Below are 13,564 nucleotides of genomic sequence, written 5' to 3'. Positions count from 1 at the left end.
TGGCTGGGGGTGGGGGGGTGGGGTGGCGGGCGGGGAGGGGAACGCTCCCAATGATATCCCCTTTTCCCGTTTGCCTTAAGTTCCTAGAGCTTCGAAGTCACCCAAGCAATCAATCCGAGGCGATCGAAAAGATCGGAGCGGGGTTCGGATGCGGGGGAGGGGCGGGGACGCGCTCCGGAGGTCTTTTGAGGTGTCTCGAAGCCGCAGGGTCCTCAGGTCTTTGCTTTTTTTTTTTGCCCCCCCCCCCTTTCCTGAATCACCCGCGCCTCTGCCGCTTTGGCTCGGGAGAGGGTGCGTGTGCGTGTGCGCGCAGCGTTCCGCTCAACGGTGCCTCATCTTGGGGGTAAATTGCAGCAATGAAATCCTGAAAATTCCCAACGGAGGTGGGGGGGGGGGGCGGTTAGAGAGAGAGAGGTATGCGCTGCCGTTCGCTTAGCGACTCAGTAGTTGCTTCTGGGTGCTGCATTGCCTAGGCAGGTCCTCCCTAAGAAATGCCTCCTCCACCTCCTCCTCCTCCCGGTTTTGCTAAAATAAGACTGGCGTGGAGGGGTGAGGAAGAGAGGAAGGGTGGGTGGGATGGGGGAAATGGGCGCAAGGGTCCGACCCACTGGCCAGCGCAGCTCCAAAGAGGAGCGATTGATGAGTTTAACCGGAGAAAGACCCACCCCGCCACTGGGCACATGATGGCCCGGGACCAATCGTGGAGGCGCTGGGGGACCAGGCTCACCCGAGTTTGTGGGGGAAAGAAGGGGAGAACCGAGGGTCGATGGTGGCGACATAGCCCACCCACCCACCCACCCGGCCTGGGAGAAAAGCCGGGTTTCATACCGTGGCCCGCAACCCTAACGCTCCCAAGCATCTTGCAAGTAGAGGGTCAGGAGCAAAGAAGGGAGAAACTTAAAGATAGAAAGGGAAGAGGATTCGTGTCTAGAGGTGCAATTAGTCAATCTCTAAATAAATCTGGTCTATTCAGCAAACCACTTTTTCTTTTCTTGAAAGCAAGGAAGAATCGTTTCGGGCACTTCTTTGTAATCTGCAAATCACAAGGGCTCTGCAAACAAGAATACAAAGTTTACCTCCATCTTTGCGACCTCCGCCCCCCACCCCCACCCCCCAGAGGGGCAAACCTTAACTGCTAGGGGCAAATCACCCACCAGGACCTAGTTGGCTGGCTAAGGCTTTGACTCTCAGAACCACCACCTTTAATGCCGACCTTCCTTTGATAAAGTGAATTTCAGTAAGCACACAGAAGAACACACATAGGGTTCAAAGTTGCTGCAAAACCAGCACTTGGGGGCTAGGTCTGGGATTAGACATGGAGTGTTGTTGTTGCTGTTGGGTGCTATCGAGTCAGTTCCAACCAGCCTCCCAGTCCTGTGCCAGCCTGGCAATCGTTCCTGTGCCCGAGCCCATGTTTGCAGCCGCTGTGTCCATCCACCTGGTTGAGGCTCTCTCTCTTTTTTGCTGCCCTTCTACTTTACCAAGCATGATGCCCCTGTTCCAGGGACGAGTCTCTCCTGATAACATGTCCACAGTACGTGAGATGAGTTTCGCCATCCTTGCCTCTAAGGAGCAGTCTGGCCGTACTTCTTCCAAAACAGATGTGTTTGTTCTTTTGGCAGTCCGTGGGGCTTTCAACAGTCTTCTCCAGGAGCATTGTCAGCTTCCCAGAAACATCTCTGCCCTAGGCACATCTACACTCTCCTTCTCTCCATCAGTAACCACCCCCCTTGCTTTTCTGTATAGTTTTGCTACCCTCGTGTGCATTCCTGAACAGTACCACCGAGCTTAGCTTCCTTTTGAATACCATGCCAAATGGGCCCAGACCTGGTATGGTCTGTGGCGTCTTTTGTTCAGCATCATGTCTTTAAGAGTAACCTGTTGGCTGCATGGCGCTGGAGTTGGTTCATTTTCATTGCTATATAGTATTCCGGTGGAAGAATATGCACAATTTGTTGGTTGAGGGACAATCGGGTTGTCTCCCATTGAGGCAGGGGCAGATACTGGTGCAGAGAAGCGAGCTTTTCTGCAGGACTCTCGCCAGGCACGGAGTTGTTAATGCTGAGGCATGTGTGCCCTTAGGGTTTCAAGATGGCTTCAAATGTTTTTCCAAAGTGGTTGTACCAAGATCCGACTGAGTTTTCAGGAAGCATTGCGGAGCATGGGAGGGAGTGTGGGGGTGGGCACAGGGGAAGTGGATGAAGAAGGCAATTTTTTTTTTTCTTTTAAGCTTCAGCTCATGAATCCTAGTTGATTCCCTACACATCAGTATTTGGGTTCGCTGAGGAATTCTGGGAAGATGCTGTTCCAAAGATAAACGAGACAAACTCACTGCCATTGAGTCCACGGCTGACTCATAGCGACCTCTATCGGAGAGAGTAGAACCACCCCTGTGGGTTTCCAAGGCTGAAACTCTTTACAGAAGCAGAAAGCCTTACTTTGTCCCGAGAAGATGATTCTGGGTGCTAACTGCTGGCCTTACAGTTAGCCACGCAACACGTGACCGCTACGCCACCAGGGCTCCCTGGTAAAAAACCACACAAAACCAAGCCCGCTGCCATCAGTCAATGCAGACTCAGCAACCTTACAGGACAGGGTCGAACCGCGTCTGTGAATTCCCCAGACTGTCACTCTTAACAGGAGTAGAAAGCCTGGTCTTTCTCTCGCACAGCAGCTGGTTTCAAACCGCTGACCTTGGCGTTAGCAGGTCAATGTACAGCCTCTACGCCTCCAGGGTTGTTAGCTATTGTGAACGGTGATCCGGCCAGTTCCTACTCATGGCATCCCCACAGGGGATGTGTGCAGGAGCAGAACTGCTCCATAGGGTTTGCAAGGCAGGTGGTCAGGCCTCTCGTCCAGGATGCACCTGAGTGGGTTTGAACCACCAACCTTTCAGCCAGTGGCCTAGCGCTTTACTATTTGTGATACCCAAGAACTCCTAGCACTTTTCACAACAGCAAATAGAAAAACTAAAAAAACCCCCAAACCAACAACCCCCCAAACACCGCCATCAAGTAGATGCAGACTTACTGTGACCCTATCAGACAAGGTAGAACTGTCCCTGTGAGTTTCTGAGACCGTAACTCTCTGTGGGAGTAGAAGTCCCATCTAGTGGTTTTGAACTGCTGACCTTGCAGTTAGCGGCCCAACACATAATCACTATGACACCAAGGCTCCAGCAATAAAAGGAGGAGGCTCCCCAAAGATCCATCAATAGAATGAAGAGATGTGCCCTGGGACAGTTTCCCTGAGACCTCTCCACAGCCAGGCAAATGGTCAACCTGCAGTAAAGCACAGGTCCTCAGGTGAGCCTCACAGCATGTGCCAAACCAGAGAAGTCAGACACGAATAGATTGTACTGTGTAATTCCTGTTACAGGAAGTTCAGAGATGGCAAAGGTAAGGTGTGCATTGAGAAGACAGGATGGTGGTCACCCTGAGGGTGAAGGAGATTCTGGAAGCTTCTCCATCTGCATGGTAGCTACATGGCTTTGTGACATTTCGCTGAGTTGCACACCTGCGATTTGTGCACTGAGTGGTGATTGATGTAGTTGTGATGCTTCTGAATGCAGGGACCAGGGGTGAGCTTGTCGGTTGCTCTGTGGTCCTTCTCCATGTGTACTCTGGCCACAGAGCCTCCCCGTGGTTCTGCAGAGGATGAAGCACAGCCCTCTGCGATGGCCTAGCCCATCAGCCCATCGCTGGACAGCAGACAAAGCTGGCTGTGGACCAGAATTTCCTGTGAAGTTTTGAAAAGATTCCGATTCCTGGGCCTAGTGCCTCCCCTGGTTTTCACTCAGTGTGACGGGAGGCGGCCCTGGGAGTCAGGGTTTCAACATCACTGCTGTGGTTCAGCCAAGGGTGGTGGCCGTTGCTTTCTCAGCATTCTTCGGGGTTGTCAGTAGGCTGGACCTTGGCATTTGGAGGTGGGGCCTTTTTGCTCTTCTGGGCTGTCCTGAGCATTGTGGACTGTTAGTGTCGCAGCCCTGTGAGAACCAGACGCTCAGCCACATTTCCAAAAGGGTTTCCAGGAGGCAGAAGAATCTATTCTTTCCTTTTATCAAATGGTGTTCCCAGGGCTGCCCTGATGATGCAGTTGACATGCTGGGGTTCCCTTCTCCCTCCTTGTGATCTCCCCAAGTCCTCCAAACTCCCCCATTGCTCGATCTCCTTCTTCCAGGAAGAACTCAACTCACTCATCCTCCAAAGTGTCAGGGCTCGGATTTTCCTAAAGGATTCACATTGCAGAAGAGCGGCACAGGAATAAATCTCTTAACAGTGAAATGATTAGTATTAGACCCCAAACCCAACCCACCACCATCAAATGAAGTCTGGCTCATGGTGGCCCGAGAGGATTGGTGTCAGGCTGTAAATCTCTACTGGAGCAGATTGCCTTTCTTTTTGCCATGAGAGAGGCTATGGGGTTCGAACCACTTCCCTTTAGGTGAGCAACCCATCAGGGCTTCTTGGAATCTCACATACCCCTAGTACATGTGAGGGGTTGGGGGTGGCCACAAAGTCTTCCTGGCTCCTCAACAGACAGCAGCAGGTAGGTAGGTCCTTGCCCCTCACTCGTCAGAATTACGGAAGTTGATCGAGGTAGACATACGTGGAATTTCGTTGGCACTGAAGACAGAAACAGTTCCACAGCATGCTGCCGGAAAGTAGCCCATGCCCATCGGTTCTAATCTTTAACATATCTGCCAGCTGGGGATTTAATTTATCAATCAGCAGCAGCATTTCCATACTGGCTCTGAGGATGCTATTCAATTGACTAGGGCTAGCATCTCTGAAATAAATGCATCTCAAAATAAATAATTGCAAATTGCATTCATTTGACTGCTAAAACAATGGCCCACTAATCCAGTCATGTTGAGTTGCAGGAATCAATCAGCCAAAAGACATTTTGTCTTTGCCTTCGGGGCTGGCCATGGTCAGGATGGGTTGGTCCCCAGATCTTTGAGAGGTGGGGTGGGGGTGTATGAATGACAAAAACACATCTGGTCATCTGGTCATGGCTGCAGCTCATGGTGCAGTCACCCAAGTGTGAGTGCCGAGATGAAGTGGAGCGGTCACTCCAGGTGTAAGGGTGCACTGCAGCCCCCTGCCTTGCACACTTCTGAAACAAGAATAAGAAGAGCTGGAACCTCATTCTGGATGCTGCTCTGAGTTCAAATCCCAGCGCTAGCACTTCCTAGCTGTGTGTTTTTGGAAAAGTGCCTCACTGCTGGCCCTCCGCTTTCTCATGGAAAATGGGGACAAGTGTGCTTACTCCACAGGGGCTGTCAAGGTTAAGGTCAAGCAGGCAAGCACCTCACAGGTAGTCAGTGGGCAAGAAATGGTGACAAACAGAATGTTATTGATTGAAATCCTCCCACCAGCCTCTCGACCTGGGGTCCTGGGTGGTGACTCGCATTGATGGAGACGGATTCGATTATCGGTTTATTTTTACATGTTTTGAAATAAACTTTCTATTTCGAAGTACTTGCATATTTACAGAAAATGTGGAGAGAGTGCCGAGAATTGCCAGATGCCTTCGCCCAGCTTCCCCTCGTGCTAACATCTTATGCCACCACAGCTCCGTTGTCAATAGTAAGACACGAACATTGGGGCAGTAACCAGTACTGGTGGCCACGGTATCGATTCTGACTCGTGGCAATCCCATGTGTCTCAGAGTAGAACTGGGCTCCATAGAGGTCTCAATGGTTGAGGGTTCTGGGAGGGAGATCACCAGATCTTTCTTCCAAGGCACCTCTGGGTGAACTCAAACTTGCAACCACTCTGTGAGCAGCCAGGCACACTAGCTGTTTGTATGACCCAGGGACTCCATGGATGCAGCATGCTTTACTAACACCCATCCTCGATTCGCCCCTCTCTAGGGTTTCCACGAATAGCCTTCTCTGTTCTCAGATTGAAGTGCCAGATACCATATTATACTGAGTTGCCATTTCTCCCCGATCTCCTCTGGTCTGCGACTTATTCTTGTTTCTCATGACCTTGAAGACTCTTAGGGAACTGGGTTTTGCAAAATGCCCTTTATTTTGTAGCACGTCCTTCAATTTGGGGTTGTTGGTGGTTTACTTGTGATGAGACGGGTTACAAGCTTTGATGAAGAAGATCACAGAGACACGACACCTTCCTCTTCTCCTCTCATCCCAGCCCATCCCATCTCATCTGATTATCAAGCAATGGCATCGGTCAAACCTGCTGCACACGATCTTTTTAAAAAAACTTAATCTCAATTTTTAATTGTGAATTAGGTGGGGATTTGCATTTCAGACGATCGACTTTTTCCCTACTTTTTTATTGTAAATTAGGTGAGGGGTTGCATTTGGGGTCATCAACTTTGTGCTCAACAGTTTAAACTAGTAATCAACCCTCCGCCCCAAAAGTTTTCCATTCCTTGATTACTCCTCTCCCTCTGGTGGGTTACTGTCGTCCATTAAACCAAAGTTCACACGGGTTCCCTGTCCAATCCATTACTTTCTCTTCCCTCCTCGGTCCTCCCTCCCTTGCCGTCTCCAAAGTTGCACATGACCTCTTTAAAGTGTTAAAGAGCAAAGAGGTCACGCTGCTGATGAAGGTGTGCCTGACCCAAGCCAGGGTGTTTGCAATTGCGTCATTTGCATAGGAAATCTGGGCAATGGAGGAGGAAGACTGGCGAATGGATGCCTTTGAACGATGGTGTTGGAAAAGAACATTTGATATCTCATGGGCTGCCAGAAGAACAGACCGGTTTGTTAGGGAGAAGTAGAGCTGGACTGCTTCTTAGAAGCAAGGACACCGAGGCTTCATCTCAAGTACTTTGGCGATTTTCGCAGGATCAACCAGCCCCTGGAGAAGAGCATCATGCTTGCTGAAGTGGGGAGTCATGGGGGGAAACAAGAGGAAGTCTTTCAAAGAGGTGGATTGACACAGTGGCAGCAATGGGTTCAAACATACGAGTCATTGGGAGAATGGCACAGAACCGCTCGGTGGTCCATTCTGTTGAACACAGGCTGCTATGAGCCGGAATCAACTCCATAGTCCCGAGCAGCAACAACAGGATGGCAACACGACTTAATATTAATGACGTTGACCTTGAAAACTTGGTTAAGGTGGTGCCTGCCAGGGTTTTCCCCTTTTAAGTTATTATTTTTCCCCTTTTCCTGCTCTACTCTGTGGAAGCAAGTCCAGTTTACAGTAAGGACTATGTGGAGAGGGAAGACAATTACGCTCCACCACTTGAATGGAGGGCTATCGACATTGGTATTTTTGGTAAAGAAGTTGTGTCTTTTTGCAACCCTGCTTATTTACTCAATCATTTATATAGGTGCTATGGATTTAACTATGTCCCCCCCCTCCCCCACCCCCAATGTGTTGTAAATCCTAACCTCATGCCTATGCTCCTAATGCCATCTGGGGATGGATTTATTGGTTATGTTAATGAAGCAGTGCTAGTGTGGGATGTGTCTTCCACCAGGCTCTGTGAGATAGAAAAGAGATTAAACAAGCAAAGCAGGAAGCAGAGATGGAGGAAGATAGATGCCAGGCCACATGAAGATCACCGTGGAGCCAACAGATCGAACTGAAGAGAGAGAGAGCCAACAGAGACAGAGAAACAGCCCTTAGAGCTGGACCCCTGAAATCCAACTTCTAGCCTCCTCAACTGTGAGGAAATAAACTTGTGTTCATTAATGCCGCCAAGTGTGATCTTCCTGTGATAGTCGCACGACATCACAAAAAAACAACGGGCACACATTCATGTGTGTTTATTTTATCCTTCGGGTCTTAGCCCAACAACCAACTAACATCAAGTCGTTCTGATTCACAGTGGTCCCGTGTTTGTCAGAGCAGAATGAACTCTGTCCCGTGGGGTTTTCAGTGGCTAAGTTCTCAGAAATAGATCGCCAGGTCTTTCTCCCCAGATGCTTCTGGACGAACTTGAACTATCAACCTTTCAGTTAGCAGCCAGGCATGTCCAGCGTTTTCACCACCCACGGACTCCATAACGGAATGCTGTTATTTCTTTTGCTCTTTGAAATGTTACAGAAAGTGCTTCTGTCGTTGGCACCTGTGTCCCTCTGATAGGACCCACATCCTTTTGTGTTTTGGACACTTTGCTTTTTTTTGGGTGGTGGGGGGGCGCTGGTAGACATTCCAGGCTCAGCCTGTATGTTCTCTGCTATCCTTCAAATCGACTGGCTCTCCAAGGAGTCCTGGTTCCTTTCACTAGGGAATGGCATTTACTTAATTAAAAAACCAAACCAAATCTTTTTATTGTGAATTGGCCAAAGGTTGACAGAGCAGATGAATTTTCCATTCTATACATACACATTCGTGGGTTGCGACACCCATGGAATAGCATCACGTGTTTGTAACCCACTTCCTCCCTGTGCTTCCCTTTCTATTCCTCCTCCTTCCTAACCCTTGTGGAAGTTGTCTTTGAGTAAATACTAGGCAGTAGTATTTTAAAACACTGATCTCTGGACTGGGTACAATAGTGCTGATTTTCAGTTTTGAGTTTTGTCAGAGTGATATATATATCACTGTTAGGCTTTGTGTCAACTTGGCTGGGCCCAGGTTCTCAGTAGTTTGGCCTGGTAGCCCCCAAATGTGACTAATATAATGTAATCTGACCTGGTAACCCCTAAATCTGCCGTAATATAATATAATCAACGCCATGATGGGATCTGCTGTGAGCAGCCCAGCAGTAGTGGCAGGATTGGGGTGGATTGCAACTCCCTTACTCAGGTCACGCCCCCTTGGTGAGTGTGGCTCAGCTCCCATATAAGTGGACACTCTGGGGACCCTCGCTTGCTTCTTGCTCGGTCTGGATTCTGCATCTCACTTATGTACCTCTGACTCTTTGGACTTGAGCCAACAGCGCACAATACTGCCTGCTGACCTTAGGAACTATCAGTGGCCTTCCATTTGACCTGCCATTCAACGGACCAATGTTGAATTCATCAGTCTGTGCATCCATCAGCCTACGGTCTTCCTGTTTTATCTTCCTGGTTTTTGGTTTATCAGCCCCTGGGGCTACTCAAGTTATGAGAAGCCTACTGCTTACGATCTCACCTGTGGATCTGAACTGGACTGGACTTAACCACTTCTACAATTATGTGAGTTCTCTCTCTCTCTCTCTCTCTCTCTTTCCCTCTCTCTTTCTCTCACTAGTTTTGCTTCTCTAGAGAACTCAGCCTAATGCACACACCAGTTGGCAACAATAAAAATAAAAACTTGCACAAACCATCAGAGACAAGGAAATTCATGAATGTACATTTGAGGGATAATGCATTTACATGAAATCAAAGTAGCTCCCCACAGACTATTGTTCATTTTAGAGGCAAAAAGAGCAACTTTATATTGAGTACCCTTGGAGACAAGCAAGTGTTCACAATTGACAACAGCAGTAATGGGGCAAATTAACATCACGTGCCTCCCAATACATGACACTAAGGACACATCGTTACTTCTTGCCAAAAATGCATGATTTGAATGCACTATACAAAATAACCAGCTTATTTACTTAGAAAGTATTAAGTCATGAAAGTGTCAAATCATGAGGCAAACATAAAGAAAGAACTGTTCCAGATTAAAGAAGACTAAGAGACAAGAAATCAGGAAAGGTTTGCGACAGGGTTGTATCCTCTCACCATAAGGACTCAGTCTGGATGCTGAGAAAATCATCAGAGAAGCTGGCTTATATGAAGAAGAGTGTGGCATCAGGATTGGAGGAAGGCTTATTAACAATGTGCACCATGCAGATGACACAACCTGGCTTGCTGAGCGCGAGGAGAACTTGAAGCACTTGCTGATAAAGATCAAGGATTGAAGCATTCGGTATGGATTACAACTCAATGCAAAGAAGATCAAAAATCCTCACATCATGATAAATGAAGAAACGATGGAAATTGTTAAGGATTTTCTTTTGCTTGCATCTACAATCAATGCTCATGGAAGCAGCCATCAAGAGATAAAAGAAGAATCGTATTAGGTAACACTGCATCACAAGACCTCTTTAGAGTATTGAAAAGCAAGGGTGTTATTCTGAAGACTAAGGTGCTCCTGACCATGTCATTGTAGTTTCAACGGCCTCATATACATGTGAAAGTTGGACATGGAATAAAGAAGACATAAGAATAATTGATGCATTTGAATTATGGTGCATGTGAAGAACATTGAACGTCCCATTGTCTAACAAAAGGACACAACAAATCTATCTTGGAAGAAGTATGAGGGGGACCCCACCCCCCTACAAAAAGGAATTTTTTTCCAAAGCTATGTATTTAATTTTATTTACAAAACAACTTTATTACCTTCAAAGTGCGCTACATTACATGTAATACAATTGCCAAATCTGTTATTCCATTCTTGGAAACATTTTTCAAACGTATCTTGTTTGGATGGTTGATAGCATCTCCCCCCACCCCCCTTTTTTTCTTCACCTCTTCTACATTGTCAAATCGCTGTCCTTTCATGCCCCTATTCATGGAAATAAAAAGAAGTGGCACAGGGTAGGCCAGGTCAGTAAGGAGTATGTGGCCAGAGAGACACGCTGATTTTTGCCCCAAACTGGCGCACTGAGATGGCAGTGTAAGCAGGTGCATTGTCATGGTGGCAAAACCAGTCCCACAGCTGCCACAAAGCAGGCCTTTTTTTGTCGCACACAGTTACACAATCTTTTCAGAACTTCTATATAGAAAGCTTGATTAACTGTCTGATCTGGTGGAACGGACTCAAATGCACTATCTCCCTCACATCAAAAAACAAATGAGCATCATCTTGATCTTTGACGAGCTTTATTTGGGCAAGGTGGCAATGCCATCTTCCACTGGTGTATTAGTCTGGGTACTTTGGAGAAACAAATCCACCGCAACTCATGTATAAGAGAGAGTTTTATGCAAAGAAAATGTGCATCACGAAAACATCCCAACCCAATGCTGCCCAAGCCCACAAGTCCAACATTAACCCATACCCAACACCAGTCCACAAAGTCCTTCACTTCACAAAACAGAGGCAATGATGCCAACTGCAGGAGGAAAGCTGAGTCAGTGAACGTGTAAGCATCTCAGCACTGGCAGGGGTCTCCACACGGCTGCTCCAGCACCCAGGGCTGCATCGGGATAGATCCATGCGGCTTCTCCTTGGGGATGTCTTGTAGGAAATCCATCTTGCAAGCTGAAGCAGGGAACTGCTAAGGCAGCTGCACCCGATGCAACCATCACAAAACAAGAGACCCGAGAACTAGAAAGGCGAGGCTTCACCACCCATGTATCCCTCCGCCTTTCAACCAGACCCACATGTGATTATCGGCCAGGCTGGCACAATTAACTAACTCAACTGGCTTGATTGATGTTTGGTTTCGGGGTCGCTTCAGAGCTGTTCTTTCAAAGCACGGCATGTTTCCCCTCGAAGCTCTTTTTCCTGGTCAGTCAGAACCGAAGGCACAACTTTTGCAGAGATCCTTCTGCAAAACGATCTTATTAAATCTTCAATTAAAAGTCAGTAAACTGAGTTCCAAGATAGTTCAGATAACTTCCCTATCTCTTCAATGGTCCACTGTCGGTCTTCAAGCACAAGTGCTTGCATTTTGTCGACATTTTCATCCATTTGGGAAGTTGATGGAGGTCCAGAATGAGGTTTGTCATTAATCGACATTTCACCTTTCTTTGAAATGAGAAAACCACTTGTACACTTGAGTTTTTCCAATAGCACTATCCTGGCTGTATTCAACATCACAATAGTTTCTGGGTTATTTTCCTGAGCAGAAAACAAATCTTCCCAACCACATTGTTCTTTTATATCAGCCACCACAAAAATCGAGGTTTGAGTGAAACTGCTTTTACAAAAAAATTCACTGTGACCAGAGAGAACCTTCTCAGGTGATGCCACTTGGTGCACTAACTCAGAGCGAGTCGCTAGATACTTGCCTAGTGGGGAAAATGTGTACTACGCTAGGCAGAGTTTTTCCCCATTTTTTAAAGGGGTGAGGTACCCCCTCATATAGCTAGAGTGTTCATTAGTGGCAAGGATGGCAAAGCTTCATCTTGCATATTTTGGATATGTTGTCAGGAGAGACCAGCCCCTGGAGAAGGACATCTTGCTTGGTAAAGTGGAGGGACATAAAAAAAGAGGTAGGCCCTCTATGAGATGGATTGACACAGTAGCTGCAACAGTGGGCTCAGGGATAGGAACAATATGAGTCGGAAATGACTCAATGACACCTCAAAACAACAATAAGAGACATGACAATGGCAGCATGTGAGCCAGGATCTTCTTTTGTTATTAAGGAATTATTAGGACAATTGGCGGCATCTGAATAAGATCTATAAACAAACAACAAAACAAAATAAAAAAACAAATGCATTGCCATTGAGGCAATGCTGACTGATAGCAACCCCATAGGACAGTGTAGAACTGCCTCTGTGAGGTTTCAAGACTGTTACTGTTTGCGGAAGCAGAAAGCCCCGTCTTTCTCTCCCAGAGAAGCTAATGGTTTGAACTGCTGGCCTTTTGGATGGCATTCCAACTCCTAACCACTATGCCAGCAGAGTCCTAGAATAAGGTCTATAGATTAGACAGTAATATGTGTCCTCATTCATTTCCTGATTTTGATACCAATGTTGTGTTGGTGTAAGAAGGTGCCCTGTTTTTTAGGAAACACACGGATGTATATAAGATTAAAGAAGAATACACTTAATAGTAAGCCTGAATTTAAGAACACTTAGTTCTTATGATGCGGCCCTGCTCGATACTTTTCCTCATGAAGTGATCACTGAAGATACAGGCATGACAGTAAAGTGTGAAGAAATTAGATGGCGCCCAATTAACAGAAAGAATCGCATCTGGGGTCTTAAAGGCGTGTCATAAAACAAGCAACTATTTTAAGTGAGGTGTCAGTTCAGTTCACACCGAAGGAGCACTGACCATCCTGTGAGATCCAAGGATTGCAAATAATACAATCCATGATCAGAGGAGGGAATTGTATTAGAGCTTAACTTCTGAGCATCTGTTTTGCAGAAGGCTATGAATGACACTGAGAGCCCCAAAACCGTTTGCATAATCCACATGCAGATTAAACCTCCACTGAACTCCCTTCCCCCTAGACAGAGTGGATTGGAAAGTGGATGACCTCCCCCCTCATGACCAGGCCAGGAGGGGCTTACCTGGGTGTGCCCCTAATGGAGATCACTGTAGTGGGAGACATTTATTTACGAGTCATGCTCAGACTGATTTGAGAAGGCCCCTGCACCAATCTGGTAAGTGCCCTCATTTACTACAACATATGGATCCCAATCATGGCCCTGTTCCTACTCAGGTAATCCCACCTGTCTCTATGATATTCTGATCTGTCACCAAAAAGAAAAAAAGGAACAGACTAGATAGCCGTAATATCTATAAATTATTCTCAGTGGTTTAAATGAAGAGAGAAAGAGAACTAAATATAAGTGATAAAATGTTAACATTTGGGAAACTTGGATAAAGGTTATGTAGACACTTTTCCAGCTACTCTGACAACTTTTAGGTTAATTTGGACATTTTTACAAAATAAAAAGTGAAAATGAGTAAATAAACAGCTA

Source organism: Echinops telfairi, unplaced genomic scaffold (genome assembly GCF_000313985.2).
Source record: "Echinops telfairi isolate 266 unplaced genomic scaffold, ASM31398v2 ScPeMD7_30;HRSCAF=105, whole genome shotgun sequence".
In the NCBI taxonomy this organism is placed as follows: domain Eukaryota; kingdom Metazoa; phylum Chordata; class Mammalia; order Afrosoricida; family Tenrecidae; genus Echinops; species Echinops telfairi.
This window is presented reverse-complemented; position numbering follows the sequence as displayed.